The following is a 27,997-nucleotide window of genomic DNA, read 5'->3' on the forward strand; positions in this document are numbered from 1 at the left end:
CAACTATTCAGATCGAGGTGCAGTTATTTGTGATTTTCACGGGATTGTTCTATTTCTTCTAAGTTGTCAAATCTATCAATGTCAGATTACTCACACTATTCCATTGTCATTTTAATGGATGAAGATTTGTAGCAATATCCTTGTTTTATCCCTGATACTGGTGATTTTTGTCTTTTCCCTTTATAACTCTTTAAGTTTTGCTAGAAGTTTATCAATTTTATTGATTTTTTTTGAAGAATTAGCGTTTTGTTTCATTGCTTTTCTTTCTGTTTCTTTGTTTACTGTTTTCAGTTTCTCCTTCTTTTGTTGAAGATCATGTCTCCAAGACAGGAGGAGCTCTTTTTCTCTCTCATTTTCTTTCTAGCTCTTGGTATCTGCAGCCCGTCTTTTTTTCATTCCTTTTGTGTTAAAGGAAGGCTCCTTCCTCCTTTCAAAGGCTAAGCACCTTCTCCCCAGTTTTGCCTCGGTTTTCTTCTCTGGGGTATTCCACATTCAGTATCTGTGCTTTCTCTCTCATCTTCAAGCTTCTTAGCCCATAAGTTTGTTCTTGCCTCTGTTCCACAGTAAATAAAGTCCCTCAGGCACAATTTCCAATAAACTATTGCTTTCCCCACTATTACACTTCTCAAGCAGGTAGTCTACCTCAGGCATCCTGCCCCCTGCCCCTCTTGTGAGTTCCCTCTAACCATGTCCCAGTTTGCTTCTGATTCTGCTTCTGAAATCCACTGGGTTTCTGCATGCTGATCATTTATTCTGTGACCATGCTAGACTCATTAGCTCTGGCAGGTTTCTCTTCTTTTTCTTTTCTGTTTTTTCAGATTCATTGGCACTTTCTAGGCAGAAAATCATGTCATCTGCAAACAGATGTCTTTCCAATATAAATGAATTTTAAATTTCTTTCTCTTGTATTAATCTGGTAGCTAGTCCAGTTCTGACACTGGCCTCTTACTAAAGACAGTTTCTACCGCCCTACCCAAGTCTGGGTTTGTATTCCTCTTTTCACCTTATGTCTTCTGTTTTGTTGTAGATTCCGCTTGCTCTCTGCCTGTTATCTCTGTGTCTGTGAGCTTTGGCATCAGACATTATCTGTGTTTCTGGCACATTCTTCAAGAGAGTATTGAATTGGTTGGCCAGTCGGTCTTTAGTAAAAATTGCTAGAGTGGCCACATCCACTTTGTAAGGTCAGCCCATAGGCTGACTCTGGGCTGGCCACTGTTCCCTGATGCAGTCATCTGTGACCAGCACAGCAAGATACTGTGGTTACAAAGCTTGGTGACTGCACATAGGAACTCGACAGAAGGGAGCTCTGGATAGAGGGTCTATGAAGCACTGAGAGAAAACCACAACTTAAAGTTCCAAACTGGGTATACTTACAGTGTTAGTTTGAAGTTTGGGCCATTTTTGGTAAAGAAGATAAGCAGACTATTCTATGATAGCCATTATATCTGACCTAATATATGTAGTGAAAAAGTTTAAATATCACTACTTTTCGTTTCAATTTCTTCAGCTTCTATGTCATATGAGTCTGAAATTCACCAAAGGTTATCAGTCATATGGCTGTTTTCCTTTAAAATGTCAAAGAATAATAGATTGATTCATGTAAAGTCATTGAATTTATAGTCACTGAGATTTTTAAATTTCTACTTTTTGTTATTTCTTTGTAGAAGGCAAGATTAAAAAAAATCAGCCATACTTCAAAAGGCCAGATATATAAAGCTGACTCGAGAAGCTATTCTAAGATACTTGACTATCCCTTCCTGGACATGACATACTTACACTTTCTTTCTTTTTTTTTCTTAATTTACATCTGAAATATAGTCACCACCAGAAGGATGAATACAGTATGTCAAAACATGACACAGGATATTATTTCTCACTGCCTTATTTTCCCACAAATATTTCCATCTTAAAGATTTAGCACAACTTTCCACCTTATTTAATACCATATTTATGGTGTTTTCTCTGATTTTTATTGGCAGTCCTCAGTGAAACTGGTTATAGCTCTTTTCTGTTATTTCTTGCACAATGCTAAAAAAAAAAAATCCTTCTTTAACGCTACACTGCTCATCCTCACTCTAACTTCAACTCTCCAATTACAAAGATATTTTAAGGCAAAGGTACTCTGAGTTTGCTAAGATTATAATGGAGAAAGGTCAGAAGTTTATTTTTTAAGTAACTAAGTGCCCTTAGCTTAATCTCTGGGAATTTAGTTTGGTTCACCCCATGTTTATTGAGCACTGTCAGACACTGAGGACGTCAAGATGAATTAATACAGGTTCTAAAATCAAAGACCTTACAGCTTAGCAGATGAGACAGTTGGTTCATCCATGTCCAGGGTTACCACTGGTAAATTTCTTCTGGACAAAAAAGGAAAGGCACCGTGTCCTTAAGAGGGAGATGCTATTAGAGAAAACTTTTCAGATAAGAGGGTGGTTGAGCCATGCCTTAAAAAATGAATAGAAATTCATTAAGGGAATAAGGCAGGGATTTGTGAGATTGGGAAGAAAGGCAATTTAGGAGTGGGATTAAACAGTGTCAATAAGTAGTGCCTGTGAAAAAACTACACTGTTTAGTGCTAGAAAATACACAACTGGATGAGAGTGCTGGAACCAAGAGGCAAGCAGGGCGGAGGGGTGTGGGGGTGGTGGGCGGCACCTGTCCATACCCTGTAGGAGCTTTCATTCCATCCTCTGGGTACCCAGGAAGCTTGGATCATGTTTAAACTGGGCCATGCTCACACTATTTCTTCAGAGGGACCACTCAGTCAGCTGCATGGAAGATGAATGTGAAGGGGTAAACCCAGAGGCAGCCAAACCAGCTCAGAAAGAAAAAGTTAAACTGCCAACATAAATCGGTGGCACCAGTGGTAAAAACAAAACAAAAGAAAACAAAACAAAAAAACTGCCTGCCAATGGAGGAGGCTTAAGAGACATGGGTTCAACTCCTGGGTTCGGAAGACGACCTGGAGTTAACCCACTCCAGTATTTTTGTTTGGAGAATCCCATGGACAGAGAATCCTGATGGGCTATGGACCATAGGGTCACAAAGAGTTGGAGACAACTGAAGCAACTTAGCACCCATGCTTGAAACCTACACACACACACACACACACACACCCACACCCACACACACACACACACACGATTGAAGAGAAAGGCAATGGCCTGAGAACCAAGGCATTGGTAAAAGGGGTAGAGAGGTGGTTATCTGAGGAAGTTGAAAGGTAGGATATAAAGGCTGCCTTACAATATCCTAATGACATTCTAGTAATCCTAAGCTGTGAAAACAAAGACATGGAGAAGAAAACAAGAAGTGGGCAGAACAGAATCTTTATGATTCTTCAGTTATAGAGGCCACTTCGTGGCAGTGAATCTCACTTTAAATCTGCGTGTTCATATGTGTGTGTAATAGATGTTGTCCATTCAACAGAGTGATTTGTGCTGCTGCCAGCAAAAGAGAGTGTTCCGTAGGGTCCAAAGTATCACTATTTCAAACACTAAAGCCGTGAGAGAGAGGAGTGTCCAGAGCTTGGTGTGGGGCCTCGTTCTTCTGACTTGCCTCTCCAACACTGATGCTGTGGTTAAAAAAATGACTTGAATACTTAGAAAAGTTTTACTGAGCTGTCTTCTTTTTTGTGCTTTCAAACTGTGCTAGAAGCCAGGAAAGATTTCAGGCACGTCATCAACTTGACTCTTGCCTATGTCTTTGTCTTTTACAAAGAAGATAATTTCTACCCAACTCATTAAATTTTTTTTAAAAAATTTTATTTATTTTGGCTCCATTGGGTCTTCACAGCCGCGTGCAGATTTCCTCTAGTTGCAGTGCTTGGGCTTCTCTTTGCAGTGGCTTCTCTTGCTGTGGAGCACAGGTTCTAGGCCCACAGGCATCAGTTGCAGCGCATGTGCTTAGCTGCTCCATGGCATGCGGAATCTTCCCAGACCAGGGATCGAACCCATGTCCCTTGCATTGGCAGGCAGATTTCTTAACAACGACTCAGTTCAGTTCAGTTGCTCAGTCATGTTCAACTCTTTGTGACCCCATGGACTGCAGCACACCAGGTTTCCCTGTCCATCACCAACTCCCGGAGCTTGCTCAAACTCATGTCCATTGAGTCAGTGATGCCATCCAACCATCTCATCCTTTGGTGTCCCCCTCTCCTCCTGCCTTCAATATTTCCCAATATCAGGGGCTTTTCTAGTGAGTTAGTTCTTTGCATCAGGTGGCCAAAGTACTGGAGCTTCAGCCTCTGTCCTGCCAATGAATATTCAGGACTAATTTCCTTTAGGATGGACTGGTTTGATCTCCTTGCAGTCCAAGGGACTCTCAAGAGTCTTCTCCAACACCATAGTTCAAAAGCATCAATTCTTCAGCACTCAGCTTTCTTTATGGTCCAACTCTTGCATCCATACACGACTACTGGAAAAACCATCTCTTTGACTATATAGGCCAATACTGGTAAAGTAATGTCTGTGCTTTTTAATATGCTGTCTAGGTTGGTTATAGCTTTTCTTCCAAGGAGCAAGTGTCTTTTAATTTCATGGCTGCAGGCACCATCTGCAGTGATTTTGGAGCCCCCCCAAAATAAAGTCTGCCCATAATATGGGAGATCTGGGTTTGATCCCTGGGTTGGGAAGATACCCTGGAGAAAGGAAAGGCTACCCACTCCAGTATTCTGGCCTGGAGAATTCCATGGACACAGTCCATGGAGTTGCAAAGAGTCAGACACAACTGAGTGACTTTCACTTTCAAAATGAAGTCTGTCACTGTTTCCATTGTTTCCCCATCTATTTGCCATGAAATGATAGAATTTGATGCTATGATATTAGTTTTTTGAATGTTAAGTTTTAAGCCAGCTTTTTTTAAAGCCAACTGGGATACCAGGGAAGTCCTAAATTTCTTTTTTAAAAAATAATTTTTAGGGACTTCCCTGGTGGTCCAATGGCTAAAACTACAGGCTCCCAATATAGGGGGTCTGGGTTCAACCTCTGGTCAGAGATCTGGATCCCACATGCCACAATTAAGACTCAGCACAGCCAAAATGAATATTCAAAAACTTTAAATATGTTACTTGGATAAAATATTAACTATTTAAAAATAAGAAACCAAAGATTCAAATTATTTATAACTCCATTAACCAGAGGCAGTGGGAATGTGTATATGTGTGTGTGTGTATATGTTGCCAGTTTAATTTTTCCAAACAACTGAATCACACTGTGCACCTTTGTTAATGATCCTAGCTTAATAATAAATCTTAAACAAACACAAGACATTTTGACCCTGATGTATCTATTTTTCCCCCAGCTTGATTTTTAGCAATGTTCAATGTGAGGAGCAAGTCAGTTTTTGTATGTCATAAATTTAACCCTATGTTTTTTCAGTCTTTTTAGCTTTATTTTGTGTTGATTATTTATATCATTAACATTCATTATAAACTGAAGAAATAAAAATTATTTCTTTTTAGGTATACATGTGCAAAGAGCAATAGTAAAGTACACGTCTAACATCCTGGTCCTCAACAAGGTCAAAAATGAATTCAGAACTCTGTTTTCCAAATCCTAATTTGTATATTGGAAGGAAGTAGGGCTCAGAGCCTTGCCCACCTGACTTTCTACTCATTCTGAAGGGGTTTCTGGGGAGACTACACAATTAATCTAGGAAGAAATAATTCTGCAGGAGAGCAGTAATTCTGCTTAGGATTTTTTTCTTTATCTTCTTTAAAATTATTTATCAATATAACTTGTTAATACCTATACTAAATTTTTGGTGACATTTGACATACAAAGTTTAATTTACAGGGAAAGTATACTAACATATTCTAAGGGAAAACATATTGTTTGGACCATGAAGCCAAAACCAAGATTTAATTAGGGTATATCCTAATTGTGAGAATACCTAAAAGGTGAGGAAAAAACTGAGAAAAAACCCTCCAATTTTGTATTGACAAACATAATCCCATTTTTAAATGGAAGCCCACTGCAGTATTCTTGCCTGAGAAATACCATGGACAGAGGAACCTGGCTAGCTACACTCCATAGGGTTGCAAAAGAGTCAGACATGATTTAATGACTAAACAACAACAAAAACAGTTTTGTTTTTTTTTTAACAAAACCAATGACATACCAGCTAGATTTTAACCAGAGCACTGAAAGACAAATTCATGCCTTGTGGTTGGTCCCTACTGAGCACTAAAGATGTTTCAAAATCCCATCCCTTAATAATTTCATTCATTTTCTAGTGGCTACCAAAATCTTGATGTTTACAGAAAATTTACTTCTTCCATTTACTAAAAAATACAATTTAGACCAAGATTAAATTGGAAGAAAAAGGGCCTGGGTGATGAAGTTTTTAGTTCCAATCTGTAAGATCAATGTGCCATTTGAATAGGGCATGGAGATTGGCTTTTTTTTTGCAAAGAAGATTGAGAGCCTCTCTGGCAATGTATGGCTGTTCTTCAGATGCTGCACAAGGGGTGGGTTGGGAGAGATAGTGCACTGCAGCCCTGTGAGGTGACTGACTCACTTCTCTCCTCCATGCGTCATCTGTCCCAGCTTCCCACCTGCAACCTGTGTCTCAGAAACACTTAGAACACAGATATAGAAAATTTTGTTTTCAACCAAAATTTGGATTCTCTTCTCAGTCCAAAAGTAAAAGACACATTCCTCCTAAAACTATGCAAGCAGCCAATCCATGGGAGATATATTCTACATGAATACTTCAGAGAATTTTTTTTTAATGCAGATAACTAGATCAATCTTGTCTTTATTTTGGTAGAAAACGTGTTTTATCTTCATGTTCTAAATTCTCAAATACGCAGAGTGATTATTATTACCACCAAGGAATTTTTAGAAAGATGTTAAAATCTTAACATAGATCTACACCAGCCGCAAGTCTTCCCTAAGTGAGTAGATGCACGGTTGGTCTCTCATATTCTAATAGCAAGTGCAGCTCTTTAATTAAAGATGAATGTAGCTCAACAGACTGTGGTCTCTTCGTACACAGGGAGCTTATGGAGGTAGCTTTATTAAAGCCTGGTTTTCATCATCTAAGATTCCAGTGAGTGCTGAATTTGAATTATGCTTTTTTTTTTTTAGTCTTGACTACTTATTTAAATATACTCTTCACCTAATGAGTAATTAGAGGAACAAATTTTATAGTCACAGGGATTCTGAAAGGCATGTAAATCACCACTATCTGCATCTTTATCTACCTCCATATAAACAACTTCAATTTTATAGATATAGATGTCAATGGTGGTAATACACATTCAGTTCAAGATGTTAGTGAATTCCCTCTCAAATTCACATTGATAGCAACCTATAGGAAAGGTATCTTTAGAAAGATCAGATCCTCAGTGTTTTAGATTTTAAAGTTAATGCTGAAACTTTCTTTATAGGTGTTTCACCAGATATCAAACTTTTTATTTAAAACTAAGTTGTCCAAATCTCTTCATTATAAGTACAGGCGAAACCAAAACTTCTTATCTAAGCCTAAATAAAAATGTTTGGTTGACTTCTCTGAGCAGTCACCTTAGACAGGTAAAATGCTCTCTCCTGAAATCACTATATTTACTTAGTTCCCCCGCCCTTCAAAAATCATCCATGTTTAACCATTGCAATTGTGACACTGCATATCACCACCCGCATGTTCTAATTTCATGACTGCATAAATTTATGCTAATTATATAAGGTGAAATTACAATAAAGAGGCAACAATTAAAAAAATTACAAATTCTACTAAAATGACAGTATATGATATGAAAATCATCAGACAAACCAATACAGAGAAAGCACTGAGTGAGTGAACTTGCTCAGTCATGTCTGACTCTTTGTGACCCCATGGACTGTAGCCTCTGTCCATGGAATTTTCCAGGCAAGAGTACTGGAGTGGGTTGCCATTTTCTTCTCCAGGGGATCTTCCTGACCCAGGGATCAAACCCAGGTCTCCCGCATTGCAGACAGACACTTTATCATCTGAGCCACCAGGGAAGTCCCTGGTGGGGCTTATACAGCATCATAAGATGAATAAAACAATACAGGAGAAAACATGCCAGCAAAATGCCTTGGTCTTTGCAAATGGAAGCATGTTATGCTAAAAAATTTGAAGTTTCAGGTTTAAGAGCAGAGTTCTTTCTCCTTTAAATTTGGTTCCCAGGCTCATAATATGAATGTTTAACATCTTCCCTAAACACATTATGACTAGAGAATCTTTTTCCTTAGTAATTTCTTATAAACTCAAAGAAAAGAGGAGAATAATCAGTAAAGTGATAAAATATGAACATACTACAGACAACACTATGGGTTTATTTTAGTTAGGGAAGAGTAGGTCCAGTTATGATTTTCTGGTCCTCTTTTCTATGAGCTGTCTCCAAACATACATCTCTTTTTCAAGGATTTACAGTCTTTTGTCCAACTCATTTTCCTTCTTGAAGAGTATATTCATAAGACAAATTATGCAACTGATACATTTGAACTCTCCATAAATTGCCCTGTAGTGTATTTTATTTGCATCCTAATTTCTTGCTTTGTTTTCTATTTCAGACAAATATCCTTAATATAAAAATTGGGTAGGTTGCATCTTTGGTTTCTTTTGCAAAGATTTTGCTAGACCTGAAAACATCTTGCCAACCTGTGACTGAAAAATTAACATTCTGGCATGCCAGCATTCTTCACAAAGAAGCTTAGATTTATCCTTTAGTCTAGATTATTCATAATATCTATATGTTCCAGGTACTTATTCACAGTATATTTTATGTAATATTTCACAACAACCCTGCAAGGTGATCTTTTAGACCAATAGAATTCTCACTTTATACATGATTCATTGAGGCTTTGAGAGCTTAAGTACAGAGAAAAGTGTCAGAGACAGACAGTAGTGGAGCCTAGATTTGATTTCTGGCCTCCCTTAAGCATTTATACATTTACTGACTGCTGACACTGCATAGATATGAGGTTGTGAAGATACAATGATGAATCAGACATGGTCACTGCCCTTGAGACACTTCATATCTTACAGGTTAGAGAGACATAAATACCAATAATCTCATATGAAATGAAAATGCTGACAAACATGCCTGAAATAAGTGTCTTGAGGCATTATTAGATGCCGTATGCATTTCACTGACAGTAGCAAGATTTTAATAAACATGGTAGTGATGATTGAAAGTAGGGACAAATAAGATACTTTAAGAAATGAAACATACGTAACTTCAGGAAACACAATTTCAACTTCTTAGAGCATCAGAGACTTCTATAGGACTGTAAATTCATTAATTCAATGATTCAGTGATTAACAGAATGAACTATTTACTCATTCATTAAGAAATGATCTTTAAATAGTCCCTCTGGGCCAGATACTGCAACAGGCTTTGAGGAGGCAAGGATAAACAAGACAGCAAGCATCCTGCAGTGATACAGCTTACAGACACTCAAACAACCCAACAGAGTGTGTTCAGTGTGATGTGATAAGAAGGGAAAGGAGCTAGGGGGCACACAGAAAAAGCTCTAACTCAGATGTTCTGGAGGGAGGGAGGTCTAAGCAGAGATTAAGAAGTAGGTAAGCAAAGAGGAGGGGAATGATCCCACTGGTCCAGATGCAATTTGTTGTGTAGAAGACTTGAGAAGAACAAGGGAGTGGAAAAATTAGACTAGTTTGTGTCTTGGTTGGGAAGGTGAGTACTAGGAAGTATCATCAGAAAGAAAGTTTATTTTATTAAAATAGTGTTTTAAGCTAATCACGCATAGGGAAATAAACCCTTCCACAGGCTCTGCAAGTAGTTTTGCATGTGTAGAAATAGCTCAGGTGTTGCCACGATAGAAATGCAATGCACTAAATTAATGCTTTCCGTATTCCTTCCTAATAAGATATATGAAAGTGATAACAAAACACAAAGAAGAAGACCAGGATGATCCTGGGACTAAAATTGATGTGAACCAAGGATCTCCACTTAGCTGGAATCCACTAAGTGAAGTGTGCTAAGTCACCTCAGTCATGCCCAACTCTTTGAGACACTAGGTACTATAGCCCACCAGGCTCCTTTGTCTATGGGATTTTCCAGGCAAGAATACTGTAGTAGGTTGCTGTGCCCTCCTCCAGGGGATCTTCCGACCCAGGAATTGAACCCATGTCTCTTAAGTCTCCTGCATTGGCAGGTGGGTTCTTTACCATTAATGCCACCTGGGAAGCCGTAAGTCAAAGCCTAAGTACAAATACCTGTCTTGGTTCCAGTTATGAGATCTCTCTCCCCAATCTTAGTAAGGAGCAAAACCTCATGTAAATGGAGCACACAGTGATCAAGCCTAGAGTAATGTAAAGTGGAACCTCAGGAAGAGCTGGAAGACTCCGAGCCCAGGACAAAGAGTGAGATCACATCAGGGAAGCAAACACTTGGGTGGCAAATGTAAGAGGCTGCCCAGAGCCTGGTGACGTAAGAAACTGCAGAGCAGGGCTTTCTCTCACCAGTGGAGGTGTAGCTAGTAAAAAGCCATGAAAAATCTTGTCACTATCACCCCCGTCGCCCCTCAGAAAGGCCTTATCTTGGACTTAGTGACTTCTATGAGTTGGCCTAGGTTCTCAGCCAATCTGACAGCCTGCTGCCTCAGTTGCTCTTTCTGTCCCTCGCTGCTGCCTCCAAAGATAGCTGGGGATGCTCAGAGCCAATAGGGACTCAGAGCCTAGTGGAGTAAGCAGGGTCAAGATTATAACTGAATCCTAAAAGCCACGTTAAGGGTTTTATCCTAAGATCAGAAACCAACAAGTGGGTAGCGAAGTGACCTGAGAGTTGAATTTTAGAAAGATCGCTCTATGTATAAAATAGATAACTAATGAGAATGTACTGTATGGCACAGGGAGCTCTACTCAGTGCTTTGTGGTGAATGAAATGGGAAGGAAATCTGAAAGAGAGAGGATATATGTATACACACAGCTGATTTACTTTGCTATACAGCAGAAACTAACACAACACTGTAAAGCAACTATATGCCAATAAAATTTTGTTAAAATAAAACTGAAATTTAAAAAGAAAGATCTCTCTGGTGGTAATGGATTAAAACGGGGAAACAGATGGACAGACACAGGAAGTCTAGTTAGAACATTGTTCCAACTAGGGAGCTGATGGAAGAATGACAGTGGTCTCTTCTAGATGGGCAAGAATGGGGAGGCAGAAAGTGGGTGTAGCATCTGAGATGGCAGGCAGAAAGTGGGTGTAGCATCTGAAATGGCAGAACACAAAGATGACACCTAGACATGTGATTTGGGGATCTGGTTTAACAATGATTAATACAAAAGAGAAGCAAGAGACAATAGTATGGGGGACAGAAGGAGGCTGAGATGACGAGTTTTTTTGAACATATTGAATTAGGGTATCTGTGGAGCATGCAGGGGAATCTGTGTAATAAGTAGTTGGATATGCAGATTTGCAGCTTAGGAGAGAGACTAGGGGTGGAGATAGACAGGTGTCTTGCATTAATCATGCTCACTTCTAAGCAAAAAGGGGCAAGTTCAAATTCCAAACACACTCACCTTACTACTTAAAAGAACTTTCTGTTTATACTACATTTTATCAATCAGAAATGTCTTCATAAAATTCTTGTCATGCCTGTACTCAACAATCAAACAATTATGGGAAAAGTACTATCATTAATGATAGTATTCCTCTAAAATTCAACACTTGAAGTAGCATTAATTCTCTTTTCCTATCCTGCACAGATTTTCAAGAAGAATTATCTGATCAGAAAGTTCAAAAGTTCAGATATTATCTTAACTGACTTTCTCAATTTAAATTCTTACTTCCCCTGTTGCAACTGCCATGCACGATTCTACCACTTTACTCCCCCCATGGAGCAAACGATTCCTGAGAAAGGCTGCCACCAAAAACCAGTGTGAGAAACCTTAATGAGAGTGGCTTTATTCTAGAAGCTCTTGGAAAGTCCACTTTGGTTAGGGGGTATGTCACTTTTCTTGTCATATTTTCCAACTCGAAAGGGCTTTTAACTTGGCTATAGAGGTTTATTTAACTGCCCAGTAGAGAGGAATTTTGGCAGGCAATATTTTTTCACATTAGCATGGACTTTTCTGTTGCTAGATAATAGCTTAAGTATCATTTGCTGCTGTTCAGTTAATAAAAAGAGAAAAGAAAGACTCATTATGCCTTTTCCTCTCTCGGAATGATGAATATATTTAAGACAAGAGCATTTTGCTTCCTTTGAAGCCATTAGGTCATGCTAACTTTCTGTATGCTTAAAAGAATAAGGTCTGCAAAAACACTACAGAAGACCCCTCTCTCGATCTTAGTGCCAGCTAAAAACCACTCTGTCCCAAGGAAAGACTGCAGCAAATGAAAGGATGACTGTATCACCCACCTCCCTCACAGTTTCATGTACACATCAAACACACCAAAACCTGCCCAAGTGCATTTACTGGGAACATTTTTTTTTTTGATAATTCACACATGAACTCCAAATTGCAAAAGGCTGACTTAAGAAACTGAGGTTTTATTTTATGAAAATAACTTTTCAATATAGAAGTTCTGTCTTTATATTTGGAAAGGTTATTTTATTCATTATCAAAGCACTGGGATTTTGAGTTTTTCATAGAACTCATAAAGAAGCATCCCTTCCTCCAATCGCAGTTTGAAGAACAATACCCTGAGAGTTAGCAATTAGATTTCTTAATGAAAGAATGAGCACTGTTTCTGATTTGGACAGAAGCACACCATAGAAAATTAACCCAGAATATTCAGAAAGAACTCATGCTGAAGCTCCAATACTTTAGCCACCTGATGCAAAGAGCTGACTCAGTGGAAAAGACCCTGATGCTGGGAAAGATTCAAGGCAGGAGAAGGGAGCAACAGAGGATAAGATGGTTGGATGGTATCATTGACTCAGTGAACATGAGTTTGAGCAAACTCCAGAAGACAGTGAAGACAGGGAAGCCTGGAGTGCTGCAGTCCATGGGGTAATAGAGTCTGACCTGACTGAGCGACTGAACAATGAACATCAACACCACAGAAAGATGTACTGTTTCCTACTCCATTCATGCTCCTGTCTACACCTTCTGTCTCTATGCAAATCAGGTAGGGAGGCTGCTGTAGCAGCCTAAACATGTAGCGGGAGATGACCCCCACCATTGTTTACCTGATGTTAGGCAGAACTGCTGGACAGTCTGGTTCCAAGGAAACAAAAATGAAATGACAAAACTGGAAGGGTTCTATCTTTTCTATGCTTGGGAAATGCTCCATAACTTTATTCCTATAAATGATGACCCTCCACTCCAACCTGTCAGAAAATCTCTACTTCTACATTTTTCCAATAGTCATGTGCAGATGTGAGAGCCGGATCATAAAGAAGGCTGAGTGCTGAAGAATTGATGATTTCGAATTGTGGTGCTGGAGAAGATTCTTGAGAATCCTGTGGACTTCAAGGAGATCAAACCAGTCAATCCCAAAGGAAATCAACCGTGAATATTCATTGGAAGGACTGATGCTGAATTACCAACACTTTGACCATCTGATGAGGAGAGCCAACTCATTGGAAAAGACTCTGATGCTGGAGAAGATTGAGGACAGAAGGAGAAGGAGATGAGAAAGGATGAGATGGTTAGATAGCATAACCAACTCAATGCACATGATTTTGAGCAAACTCTGGGAGATAGTGAAGGACAGGGAAGCCAAACATGCAGTAATTCATGGGGTTGCAGAGTCAGACATGACTTACAGACTGCATAAAAACAGCATAAGAGATAAAGAAGATCTGTTGCCAAACTGCAAGGAGATCCAACCAGTCCATTCTAAAGGAGAGCAGCCCTGGGATTTCTTTGGAAGGAATGATGCTAACACTGAAACTCCAGTACTTTGGCCACCTCATGCAAAGAGCTGACTCATTGGAAAAGACTCTGATGCTGGGAGGGATTGGGGGCAGGAGGAAAAGGGGATGACAGAGGATGAAATGGGTGGATGGCATCATTGACTCGATGGACGTGAGTTTGAGTGAACTCCGGGAGTTGGTGATGGACAGGGAGGCCTGGCGTGCTGCAATTCATGGGGTCACAGAGTCGGACACAACTGAGCGACTGAACTGAACTGAACTGAACAGATCAAGAAATAAGACATTATCAGCCCCCAGAAGCCCTTCCTCTGCTTCCACTCACAACCCCTCCCCCAAGAATAAACATTAATCTGTCTTCTATGACATAGATTTAAATAAAGCTTATTTCTACACTTTATTTAAATGGAATCACATAACTTGTATCTTCACTAATGGCTCTTTTGATCAATGTTAAATTTGTGAGATTCATCTGCGTTGTGACTTTTGCAGTTTATCCATTCTTACTACCAAATGGTATTACATTTTAAAAAGAAAGTGAAAGTGAAAGTGTTAGTCTCTGGGTCATGTCTGACTCTGCAACCCCTGGACTGTAGCCTCTGAGGCTCCTCTGTCCTTGGGATCTCCCAGACAAGAATCCTGGATTGGGTTGCCATTTCCTTCTCCGGGGGATCTCCCTGAACCCAGGGATGGAACCCAGGGATTGAACCCAGATCTCCCGTATTGCTGGAGGATTTTTTACCCTCCGAGCCACCAGGGAAGCCCATTCCATTTTAAATACATCTCAATTCAAATTTTGATGGATATTAGTGGAGTCACTTCGTAGTGTCCGACTCTTCGCGACCCCATGGACTGTAGGCTACCAGACTCCTCCATCCATGGGGTTTTCCAGGCAATAGTACTGGAGTGGGCTGCCATTTCCTCCTCCAGGGATCTTCCCGACCCAGGAATTGAACCTGGGTCTCCTGCATTGTAGACAGATGCTTTACCATCTGAGCCATCAGGGAAGTCTTTGATGGATATTGAGATTATTATTAATAGTATTTCTATGAACATTCTTGGACTTCCCTGGTGGCTCAGGTGGTAAAGCAACCCCACGTCCAGGAGCAGCAGCTGTGCGGGCCCAAGAAGGCCGAGAGGAGCTACTCCATGTTCAAGGATAGGAGGGGCTGCCATGAGGAGATACCCCTAGTCCAAGGTAAGGAGCAGTGGCTGCACTTTGCTGGTGCAGCTGTGAAGACGTATCCCACGTTCAAGGTAAGGGAAGCCCAAGTAAGACAGTAGGTGTTGAGAGAGGGCATCAGAGGGCAGACACACTGAAACCATAATCACAGAAAACTAGCCAATCTGATCACACACAGCCTTGTCTAACTCAATGAAACTAAGCCATGCCCTGTGGGGCCACCCAAGACGGACCAGTCATGGTGGAGAGGTCTGACAGAGTGTGGTCCACTGGAGAAGGGAATGGCAAGCCGCTTCAGTATTCTTGCCTTGAGAACCCCATGAACAGTATGAAAAGGCAAAATGGTAGGACACTGAAAGAGGAACTCCCCAGGTCAGTAGGTGCCCAACACGCTGCTGGAGATCAGTGGAGAAATAACTACAGAAAGAATGAAGGGATGGAGCCAAAGCAAAAACAATACCCAGTTATGGATGTGACTAGTGACAGAAGCAAGGTCAAATGCTGTAAAGAGCAATATTGCATAGGAACCTGGAATGTTAGGTCCATGAATCAAGGCAAATTGGAAGTGGTCAAACAGGAGATGGCAAGAGTGAACGTCCACATTCTAGGAATCAGTGAACTAAAATGGACTGGAATGGGTGAATTTAACTCAGATGACCATTATATCTACTACTGCGGGCAGGAATCCCTTAGAAGAAATGGAGTAGCCATTATAGTCAACAAAAGAGCCCAAAATGCAGTACTTGGATACAATCTTAAAAATGACAGAATGATCTCTGTTCGTTTCCAAGGCAAATCATTCAATATCACGGTAATTCAAGCCAATGCCCCAACCAGTAATGCTGAAGGAGCTGAAGTTGAATGGTTCTATGAAGACCTACAAGACCTTCTAGAACTAACACCCAAAAAACATGTCCATTTCATTAAAAGGGACTGGAATGCAAAAGTAGGAACTCAAGAAACACCTGGAGTAACAGGCAAGTTCAGCCTTGGTGTATGGAATGAAGCAGGGCAAAGGCTAATAGAGTTTTGCCAAGAGAAAGCACTGGTCAGAGCAAACACCCTCTTCCAACAACACAAGAGAAGACTCTACACATGGACATCACCAGATGGTCAACACCGAAATCAGGTTGATTATATTCTTTGCAGCCAAAGATGGAGAAGCTCTATACAGTCAGCAAAAACAAGACCGGGAGCTGACTGTGGCTCAGATCATGAACTCCTTATTGCCAAATTCAGACGTAAACAAAGTAGGGAAAATCACTAGACCACTCAGGTATGACTTAAACCAAATCCCTTATGATTATGCAGTGGAAGTGAGAAATAGATTTAAGGAACTAGATCTGATAGACAGAGTGCCTGATGGACTATGGATGGAGGTTCATGACATTGTACAGGAGACAGGCATCAAGACCATCCCCAAGATAAAGATATGCAAAAAAGCCAGACATCCTGAAGTGTGAAGTCAAGAGGCCTTAGAAAGCATCACTATGAACAAAGCTAGTGGAGGTGATGGAATTCCAGTGGAGCTATTTCAAATCCTGAAAGATGATGCCGTGGAAGTGCTGCACTCAATATGCCAGCAAATTCGGAAAACTCAGCAGTGGCCACAGGTCTGGAAAAGGTCAGTTTTCATTCCAGTCTCAAAGAAAGGCAATGCCAAAGAATGCTCAAACTATTGCACAATTGCACTCATATCACATGCTAGTAAAGTAATGCTCAAAATTCTCCAAGCCAGGCTTCAGTAATACATGAACCGCGAACTTGCAGATGTTCAAGCTGGTTTTAGAAAAGGCAGAGGAACCAGAGATAAAATAGCCACCATCTGCTGGATCATGGAAATAACAAGAGAGTTCCAGGAAAACATCTATTTCTGCTTTATTGACTACGCCATAGCCTTTGACTGTGTGGATCACAATAAACTGTGGACAATTCTAAAAGAAATGGGAATACCAGATCACCTGACCTGCCTCTTGAGAAACCTACATGCAGGTCAGGAAGCAACAGTTAGAACTGGACATGGAACAACAGCCTGGTTCCAAATAGGAAAAAGAGTATGTCAAGGCTGTATATTGTCACCCTGCTTATTTAACTTATATGCAGAGTACATTATGAGAAACTCTGGGCTGGAAGATGCACAAGCTGGAATCAAGATTGCTGGGAGAAATATCAATCACCTCAGATATGCAGATGACACCACCCTTATGGCAGAAAGTGAAGAGGAACTAGAAAGCCTTTTGATGAAAGTGAAAGAGGTTAGTGAAAATGTTGGCTTAAAGCTTTAACAGCTTTATTGAGGTATAGTTAATTCACACCCCACATAATTCACCCTCCCAGTACCGGAGACCTCATTTTACTATGCTTCACTTTACTGTGCTATACAGATATCACATTTTTTACAAACGGAAGGTTGTGGCAACCCTGTGTGGAGCAAGACTAAGACCACCATTTTCAAACAATATTTGCTCACTTTGTGTCTCTGTGTTACATTTTGGTAATTATCCTGATATTTTAAGCTATCCACCAGCAATAAGATTGTGATTCACTGAAGTTGCAGATAATGGTTAGTATTTTTTTTTAACAACAAAGCATTTCTTAAATTAACATACATACATTTTTAGACACAATGCTATTGCACAGCTTAGTGTAAACATAACTTTTATATGCACTGAGAAACCCCCCAAAAATGTTTGATTCATTTTATTTCAATATTCATTTTACTGTGATAGGCTGGAACTGAACTCACCGTGTCTCCAAGTTATGCCTGCATATTCACCACAACCAGTTTTTGAAAATTTTCATCACTCCAAAAAAAAATCCCATACCCTTTAGCTTTTATTGACCAAATCCTAACCCTGATCCCTGCCCCACCAACCCTAAGAAATCACTCATCTATTTTCTATTTCTATGGGTTTGTCTATCTGGACATTTCATAGGAATATAATTATACAATATGTGTTTTTAAAAAACCTTTATTTATTTTGGCTGCACTGGGTCTTCATTGCTACTCAGCGGCTTTCTCTAGCTGTGAAGAGCGAGACCCACTCTCTAGCTGGGGAGGGTGGGACCCGCTCTCTAGCTGGGGTGCGTGGGCTCCCTTCGTGGTGGCTTCTCTTGCTGCAGAGCATGGACTCTAGGGCACTCAGGCTTCAGCAGTTGCGGCTCTCGGGATCTAGAGCACAGGCTCAGTACTAGTGGTGCGTGGGTTTAGTTGCTCTGCAGCATGTGGGATTTTCCCAGACCAGGGATCGAATCTATGTCCCCTGAACTGGCAGGAGGATTCTTAACCACTGAACCTCCAGGAAACTTCCATATGTGTTTTGTTTTGTTTTGTTTTGTTTTGTTTTCATGTGTGACTGGCTTCTGTAACCTAGCATGACGATTTCAGGGTTAATCCACACTGCAGCAGGTGTGAGTACTTCATTCTCTCTGTAGCTGAATAACGCTCCGTTGTACGGATACGCCACATGTTTATTCATTGATCAGCTGACAGACGTTTAGGTTGTTCTCACATTTTGTGTGTCATAAATAATACTATTAAAATCACTGATCAGTGTTTATTGTGGCTGAGAATTTTCATCTCTATTGATATATATATATAGGAATAGAATTGCTGGGACATGTGGTAATTCTATGTGTAACCATTTGAGAAATTGCCAGACTGTTTTCCAAAGTAGTAGCACCATTTTATGCATTCCTGCCCTGCAGTGTATGAGGGTTCCAATTTCTTCATATCCTTGCCAACTTATTATCATTTGTCTTTTTAAAAACAGCCATCCTAGGTGGGTATAAGATATATCCTAGGGGAATATCTTGTGGTTTTTATTTGCATTTTTTTCTAATTGCATATGATGTTGGGAATCTTTTTATGTCCTTATTGTCTATTTGTATATCTATTTTGCAGATACTTCTATTCAGATCCTTTGCCTATTTAAAGATTGGGTATATGTGTTTTATAGAGTGGTGAGAGTTCTTTACATAATCTTTGATACAGTCTCTTATCAGCTACATAAGTTGCAAATCTGTTCTCCAGTTCTGTGGGTGTCTTTTCACTCTCTTGATAGTGTCCTTTGAGGCATAGAATATTTTAATTTTGATGAAGAGCAATTTATTTTTTCTTTCATTGTTTATGCTTTTGGTGTCATACTGAAGAATTCACTGCCAAATCCAGGGTCACACAGATTTACTCTTACATTTTCTTCTAAGAGTTTTATAGGTTAACATTTACATATATCTTATTTAGGTCTTTGATCCATCTTGAATTAAGTTTCAATAGGTATGTGGAAATCCAATTTCATTTTTTTGCATGTGATTATCCAGCCATCTCAACATCTTTTGTTGAAAAGACTATTCTGACTCCAATGGTCTTGCCAACTTTGTTGAAATCAGTTGACCGCAGATACATGGTTTCACTTTTGCACTCAATTCTGTTCCATTGACCTATATGGCTATTCTTGTGCCAGTAACACACCATCTTGATGACTCTCACTTTATAATAAGTTTTGAAATAGAAAAGTTTTAAAATTTGAAAGTCTCCAACTTCATTTTTGTTTTTCAAAATTGTTTTGGCTACTCTGGGTCCCTTGCAGTCCCATATTAATTTTAAAATCAGCTTTATCAATTTGTACAATGAAGCCACCTGGGATTCCAGTAGAGATTGCACTGAATCTGAACATCAACTTGGGGGGTACTGTCAACTTAAAAATAGAGACATATGACAATGAACATGGGATATTTCCCTTTTATTTAGAGCTTCTTTCATTTCTTTCAACAATATTTTGTAATTTTCAGAGTATAAGTTTTACATTTCTTTTGCTAAATTTATACCTAAATATTTAGTTCTTTTTGATGCTATTGTAAATGGAATTGTTTTTTCATTTCATTTTCAGATCATGTAATAGACAAGAATAAATCTGACTTCATATTGGGTCTGTTTCTTCTACTTTAATCTTTGTATTCTGTTGCTTTTGCTACAAGTTAGTCACTGAAGGGATGTTGCCTATAAGATTAAATTATACACAAAGACCCATCTCTGGGAACCCTGCCTCCTATACAATAAGCATTAAGCTAAAATACTTTTGGTTAGCTCACAGGAACATCCTGACCAGGTCCATCTGTGAATAACTTCAAGAAGGAAAAAATTAAAACATCCCCTCTAGAGAACGATCAGGGCCAATAAATGTTTGAGCTTATTCTGTTCTCTTTCAGTTTAAGGGAAGCCTGAATTCTGACTTGGGCAAGATGGTTTTTAGGGATACTAGTTCACCGTCTTCTTGGTCTGCTGACTTTTCAAATAAAGTCACTATTCTTTGCCCCAGCAACTCATCTATCAATTCACTGACCTGACCAGCAGCAAGCAGTATAAGCTTGGACTCAGTAACAATTTCTCATTGTAATTATATAGAAATAAAATTGATTTTTGTATACTGATCTTGTATCCTGCAACCTTGATGAACTTGTTTCTAAGTCCCAACAGTTTTCAGTATATTCCTTAGGGCTTTCTTTATACAAGAACATATGCCCTTTTTACAAAAATTTTCCTAGAGAAATGTAATCATAACAAAGAAGAGACCTGTTAATCTCAATGTAGTATTTTCTAACAATTTTCTGGAGATGGGTAGGACAAAATCCTCTGATCCTAAGGCATACACTGCAAAGGAATACAGGGGAGAAACAAATGTACAATTAGGTTGGAAAAAATATCACGTGTAACATTTTGCAATTAGAAATAGATTATTCCAATCTATATGGCCACCCAGTAAACTCCAGTACTCTTGCCTGGAAAATCCCATGGATGGAGGAGCCTGGTGGGCTGCAGTCCATGGGGTCGCGAAGAGTCGGACACAATTGAGCGACTTCACTTTCACTTTTCACTTTCATGCATTGGAGAAGGAAATGGCAACCCACTCCAGTGTTCTTCCCTGGAGAATCCCAGGGACGGGGGAGCCTGGTGAGCTGCCATCTATGGGGTCGCACAGAGTCAGACACGACTGAAGCAACTTAGCAGCAGCAGCAGCAGCAGCAGTGAACATACTGAAGAGAATTAAAAATCAGCTTCACAATAAAGTGAAAAGTCAAAACTCAAATTAATAAAGACAGTCTGGAAATTCTCTAAAAGAATATATAACATGAGATTTTATTTGCTCCATTAGGCAAAAGTTTAGGAAAAGTCCAGCTCAGAAGACCAATGCAATGGAGTTTCTCTGCAAGTAACAGATCCATTCATAGCCAGCACAAAGCATTCTTCATTCGATAGATCTTATATTCCCAAAGTGCCTTGTTCTCTGTTCCTTGTTATTTCTCAGCAGTTTCTGAATGTACTATAATTTATCCTCATGTTTTCCACTTACAGTGTTTGATGACTTGTAATAAAAGAGCTAAAATGATACTATGTTAGACTAGGAGAGCATATATCACCACTGCCTGGACTGAACCGTTCCACATAAAAACATAGGTTTTAGCCATGCTCACAATGAAGAACAAGGCCCTACTGTAAAAAGAAGAAAATCTAGCCACAGACAGAGGTGCTTTCAGTGCTGACCCCTCACGGCAGATGCGGAGAGAGCACGTAGAAAGGTATTGGCTTCTGAGGAGGCTCAGTGGCAAAGAAAATGCCTGCCAGTGCAGGAGAGCCAAGAGACCTGTGTTCGATCCCCGGGTTGGAAGATCCCCTGGAGTAGGAGATAACAACCTGCTCCAGGAGTCAGAGGATGAGATGGCTGGATGGCATCACAGATGAAATGGACGTGAATGTAGGCAAACTTTGGGAGACGGTGGGGAACAGAGAGGCCTGGTGTGCTGCAGTCCATGGGGTTGCGAAGAGTCCCACAGACTGGGTGACTGAACGACGACAACCAGTATTCTTGTCTCACGGGATACAGTCCATGGGATCTCAGAGAGTCAGACAGGACAGATCATGCACAGAGCACAGCTGGAGAAACCAAACTTCTTTCAACTCTTAAATGGGAAATGCCTTGAAAGGCTGACCAGTATGCTGCAATATAAGTAGGACCTTTTATTCTACCAAAAAGACATTGAGGGCTAAAAAAAAAAGTAAGATTTATTCCATGAATAGATAGTTCTTAATGTCCTTGGAGAATTTTGTGGTCCTGTTGTTGATGTGTAGAGATATACCAGTCATTTATTTTCACCAGAAGAGGATGTTGGAATTAAGGTATCACTTATTGTTTACTTATTGCAACTATTCCTTCCTTAACCTCTATGCTGCTACTGCTGCTAAGTCGCTTCAGTCATGTCGACTCTGTGTGACCCCAGAGATGGCAGCCCACCAGGCTCCCCTGTCCCTGGGATTCTCCAGGCAAAAACACTGGAGTGGGTTGCCATTTCCTTCTCCAATGCATGAAAGTGAAAAGTGAAAGTGAAAGTGAAGTCATGTCCCACTCCTAGTGACCCCAGGGACTGCAGCCTACCAGGCTCCTCTGTTCATGGGATTTGCCAGGCAAGAACACTGGAGTGGGTTGCCATTGCCTTCTCCTAACCTCTACGGTGTAAAGGAAGACATTTTCTCATTCAAGACTACTGAGGGGCTTTATAAAATATTTACTTGAAAATTACACTAACATCTAATGAAGGCAATAATGTTCTGACGGTAAACATATTATTTCTTAAAACATTGATAGTCTGAGAAAATATAATATTAATCTATAAATCTATTCCCAATTTATTATCTGAATTAATTGTATATTCAGATAATTCTCAGAAAACCAGTTATTAAATTATGAAAAATATTCATTTGCAGTAAATGTATCTAAATGTGATTTTTAATCACTGAAGAAATAAGAGACATGTTTAAGAAAAATTATTCCTATTTGCAAAATGTAAAAATGAAATACTTGAAATGATAATTATTTTTATCAATTTGTTCATGTTGAAATTAGACTGACCACTTTCTTGCTCTCAGTTTGTTCATTGTTAGAATGTTAAGTGCTTTGATCAGGAATCAAGGGGATTTATTACAATCCCAGGGGAAAAGACCTATGAATAATTAGCTCCTCCTTATGGCAGATTTGATAAACATTTTCTATTGCAAAAATGTTCTAATTCTGGGCTAACACCAAATGCTTCTTTGAGAGATGAATATTTTTATTGTATTGTGGCCTCTACTATTTTTAATAATTATAGTTAGGAATGAATATAAGCTGCTGGGTATTACTTATGGTTGTAGAGGAAACACCAAACTATAATCATATAATTTCACATTTCAAACAAATTTCAATATTTATCCCATTCATCACACATCTACCACTTGCAAAGTACTTAGTAGCACTTAATTTTATTATTTACTTATGTTTAATTTTTTAGATGATGGAGGTTTTTCACAAATAGAGATAAAGTTGACAAAATTGTGTAAGTGTAAGGTTCGCAGCATGTTGACTTGATACATTTATATAGTACAATATGATTACCACTGGAATGTTAGCTAAAACACCTATCACCCCACATAATTAACATTTCTTTTTGGTGGTAAGGACATCTACAATCTAGTCTCTTAGGAGCCTTGAAGTATTAAGATGTAATACAGTACTGTTGACTATAACTATTATTCTATGCATTAGAGCTCCAGGATTTATTTCTCTCCTAATTTCAAGTGTGGGTCTTTTGACCACCTCTTCAATTAACCCACCCCATGGTCCCTAGCAACCACCATTTTACTTTCTGCTTCTATGAGTTCAGCTTTTTCAAATTATACATGTAATTGATATTATACAATATTTGTCTTTCTCTGACTCATCTCACTTAGCATAATGCCCTCAAGTTCCATCTATGTTGTTGCAAATGGCAAGATTTCCTCCTCCTCTCTCATGGCTGAGTAATACTCATATTCATATATACCTAGACAGCATATTCAAAAGCAGAGACATAACTGCCAACAAAGATCCGTAGAGTCAAAGCTATGGTTTCTCCAGTAGTCGTGTGAGAGCTAGACCATAAAGAAGGCTGAGCACCAAGGAATTGATGTTTCTTAATTGTGGTGCTGGAGAAGACTCTTGAGAATCTCTTGAACTGTAAGATCAAACCAGTCAACCTTAGAGGAAATCAATCCTGAATATTCACTGGAAGGACTGAGGCTGAAGCTGAAGTTCCAATACTTCGGCTACCTGATGCAAATAGCCAGCTCATTGGAAAAGATTCTGATGGTGAGAAAGATTGAAGGCAAAAGAGAAGGGGGTGGCAGAGGATGAGATGTTTAGATAGCATCACCAACTGAATGGACATGAATTGGAGCAAACTCCGGGAGATAGTTAAGGTCAGAGGAGCCTAGTATGCCATAGTCTATGGGGTCGTAAAGAGTTGGACACATCTTAGTTATTGAACAATGATAACAACAACATATATACATATATATGTATATGTACACACACATGTACATATGTATATATATGAAGTAGATCACAACTTCTTTTCCATTCATCTGTTGCCATATACTTTTGTTTCCATGACTTGGCTATTGTGAATAATGCTGAAATAAACATGGGGTACATATATCTTTCCAATATGCTGTTGTCATTTCCTTTGGATATATAACCTGAAATGGGGTTGCTGGATAATATGGTAATTCTACTTAATTTTTTGAAGACTCTCCATACTGTCTACCACAGTGGCTGAACCAGTTTACATTCCCACCAACAGTGCATGAGGGTTCCCTTTTGTCTACAGCTTTATCAACACTATTTCTTGTCTTTTTGATAATAGCAATTCTAACAGGTGATAGGTCATTGTGGTTTTTATTTGCATTTCTCTGATTGTTAGTGATATTGAGCATCTTTTTTTTTTTTTTTTACTTTATTTTACTTTACAATACTGTATTGGTTTTGCCATACATTGACATGAATCCACCACAGGTGTACATGCGTTCCCAAACATGAACCCCCCTCCCACCTCCCTCCCCATAACATCTCTCTGGGTCATCCCCGTGCACCAGCCCCAAGCATGCTGTATCCTGCATTGGACATAGACTGGCGATTCGATTCTTACATGATAGTATACATGTTTCAATGCCATTCTCCCAAATCATCCCACCCTCTCCCTCTCCCTCTCCCTCTGAGTCCAAAAGTCCGTTATACACAGCTGTGTCTTTTTTGCTGTCTTGCACACAGGGTCATCATTGCCATCTTTCTTAATTCCATAATATGTGTTAGTATACTGTATTGGTGTTTTTCTTTCTGGCTTACTTCACTCTGTATAATCGGCTCCAGTTTCATCCATCTCATCAGAACTGATTCAAATGAATTCTTTTTAACGGCTGAGTAATACTCCATTGTGTATATGTACCACAGCTTTCTTATCCATTCATCTGCTGATGGACATCTAGGTTGTTTCCATGTCCTGGCTATTATAAACAGTGCTGCGATGAACATTGGGGTACATGTATCTCTTTCAATTCTGGTTTCCTCGGTGTGTATGCCCAGCAGTGGGATAGCCCAGCAGTGGGATTGCTGGGTCATAAGGCAGTTCTATTTGCAATTTTTTAAGGAATCTCTCAAAAATATACAAGCAACTTATGCAGCTCAATTCTGGAAAAATAAACGACCCAATCAAAAAATGGGCCACAGAACTAAATAGACATTTCTCCAAAGAAGACATATGGATGGCTAACAAACACATGAAAAGATGCTCAACATCACTCATTATTAGAGAAATGCAAATCAGAACCACAATGAGGTACCACTTCACACCAGTCAGAATGTCTGCGATCCAAAAATCTACAAGCAATAGATGCTAGAGAGGGTGTGGAGAAAAGGGAACCCTCTTACACTGTTGGTGGGAATGCAAGCTAGTACAGCCACTATGGATATTGAGCATCTTTTCTTGTACCTCTTGGCCATTTGGATGTCTTCTTTGGAAAAATGTCTATTCAGTTCCATTGCCCATTTTAAATTGGAGTGTTGGTTATTTGATGTTGAGTTGTATGAGTTATTTATGTATTTTCAGTGCTAACCCTTTATCAAATATGGTTTGAAAATATTTCTTCCATTATGTCGGTTGTGCTTTCATTTTGTTGATTTTCTCTTTTTGCATGGAAGCTTTATAGTTTGATGTGGTCTCACTTGTTGATTTATTTATTTTGTTGTTTGTGCTTTTGGTGTCATACCCCAAAATTTGTTGCCAAGACCAACATTTCCCATGTTTTCTTCTAAGAGTTTTATAGATTCAAGACTATGTTTACATCTTTAATCCACTTTGAGTTCATTTCTGTGAGTGGTATAAGATAGGAATCCAATTTCATTTTTCTACTTGTAGTTATCCAGTCTTCCCATTTATTGAAGAAACTATTCTTTAACCATTGAGTGTTCTTGGCCCCTTGTCAGGTATTAGTTGACTGTACATATTGAGATTTATTTCTGGGATCCCTACTCTGCTTCACTGGTCTATGTGTTTATCTTTATACCAGTGCCATACTGTTTTGGTTAATATCAGTTTATAGTATGGTTTGATATCAGGAAGTGTGATTCCTCCAGTTTTGTTCTGTCTCAGTATTATGATGACTATCTGGGCCTTATGGGTCCACACACATTTTATGGTTTTTCTGTGAAAAATTCCACTGGCATTTTGATAGAGACTGCGTTGAATCTATAAGTGACTTGAGTAACATGCACATTTTAACAATATTAATTCTTCTGATCCATGGACCTAGGATATCTTTCCATTTGTTGGTGTCTTCTTCAATTTATTTCATCAAACTCTTGTGGTTTCCACTGTATAGGTTTTTACTTCCTTGGTTAATTTATTCTTAAGTCTTTTATTGTTTAGGATACTATTGTGAGTGAGATTGTTTTATTTCTTTTTCAGATATTTTGTTAGTGTACATAAATACAACTCCATTCTGCATGCTGATTTCATATCTTGCAACTTTACTGAATTTGTTGGTTAGTTCCAACATTTTAAAGAGTTTGCATTAACTGTTAGAACATCATCATCTTTACTCATGAAGTTGCACTGCTGAGATAACACTGTGAAAGGTAAAGGTTTTTTTCCTTTTGAGTATAGCTCAATCTCCAAATGACAAATGACCATGGGGTGCCTATGAAGTCCACAGGAAGGGTCTGTTGGGCACAGCTGGATACAAAGTTTCCTTGCCTTAAAGGTCCCTCCTCTCTCTTCTGTGCTCCAAATTATTATGTTACCGGATATTATTAATTACACATAGTTGATATTTGTCATAACTCTGTACATGAAACTCTTCTAGGAGTTTTATGAATTCAAGCCTATGTTTGTGTGTTTAATCCACTCTGAGTTAATTTTCGTGAGCGGTACAAGATAGGAATCTAATAACATTTTATCCAGTCTTCCCAGTTACTGAAGAGACTATTTAACCATTCAGTGTTCTTGGCCCCTTGTCAAGTATCAGTTGACTGTTCAGTTCAGTTCAGTTCAGTTCAGTCACTCAGTCGTGTCCGACTCTTTGCAACCCCATGAATTGCAGCACGCCAGGCCTCCCTGTCCATCACCAACTCCCAGAGTTCACCCAAATTCATGTCCATCGAGTCAGTGATGCCATCCAGCCATCTCATCCTCTGTCGTCCCCTTCTCCTCCTGCCCCCAATCCCTCCCAGCATCAGAGTCTTTTCCAATGAGTCAACTCTTTGCATGAGGTGGCCAAAGTATGGGAGTTTCAGCTTCAGCATCAGTCCTTCCAAAGAACACCCAGGACTGACCTCCTTTAGAATGGACTGGTTGGATCTCCTTGCAGTCCAAGGGACTCTCAAGAGTCTTGACTGTACATATGGGGATTTATTTCTGGGCTTTCTACTCTGTTTCACCCCAAGGATCTGAACACTGCTGACACAGCAGCAGTAGCCAGGTAGGAGGTGTGCACTCTCTGTTCCGTAATAGGCCTGTTCAGGTTGACAGAGCGTCAGTTACCAAGAGACCTCACTCATGTAGCTCCAAAATAGATTCAAAGCAAACCTCAAAAAGTTTTATGATAATTAAGTTTTGTTTCAGCTTCCAGGAAGGTCAAGGGGGAAACCTTGGG

The 27,997-nt window shown here is 39.4% G+C and overlaps 1 protein-coding gene across 2 annotated transcripts in view; it reads right to left on the reverse strand.

Annotated features, from left to right (window-relative positions):
* ST6GALNAC5 (ST6 N-acetylgalactosaminide alpha-2,6-sialyltransferase 5) overlaps nt 1-27,997 on the reverse strand; it is a 214,942-nt gene that overhangs the window by 161,060 nt on the left and 25,885 nt on the right. The gene's annotated exons all lie outside the window — the stretch shown is intronic.

The sequence above is a fragment of the Capricornis sumatraensis genome, chromosome 2, assembly GCF_032405125.1.
Source record: "Capricornis sumatraensis isolate serow.1 chromosome 2, serow.2, whole genome shotgun sequence".
In the NCBI taxonomy this organism is placed as follows: Eukaryota; Metazoa; Chordata; class Mammalia; order Artiodactyla; family Bovidae; genus Capricornis; species Capricornis sumatraensis.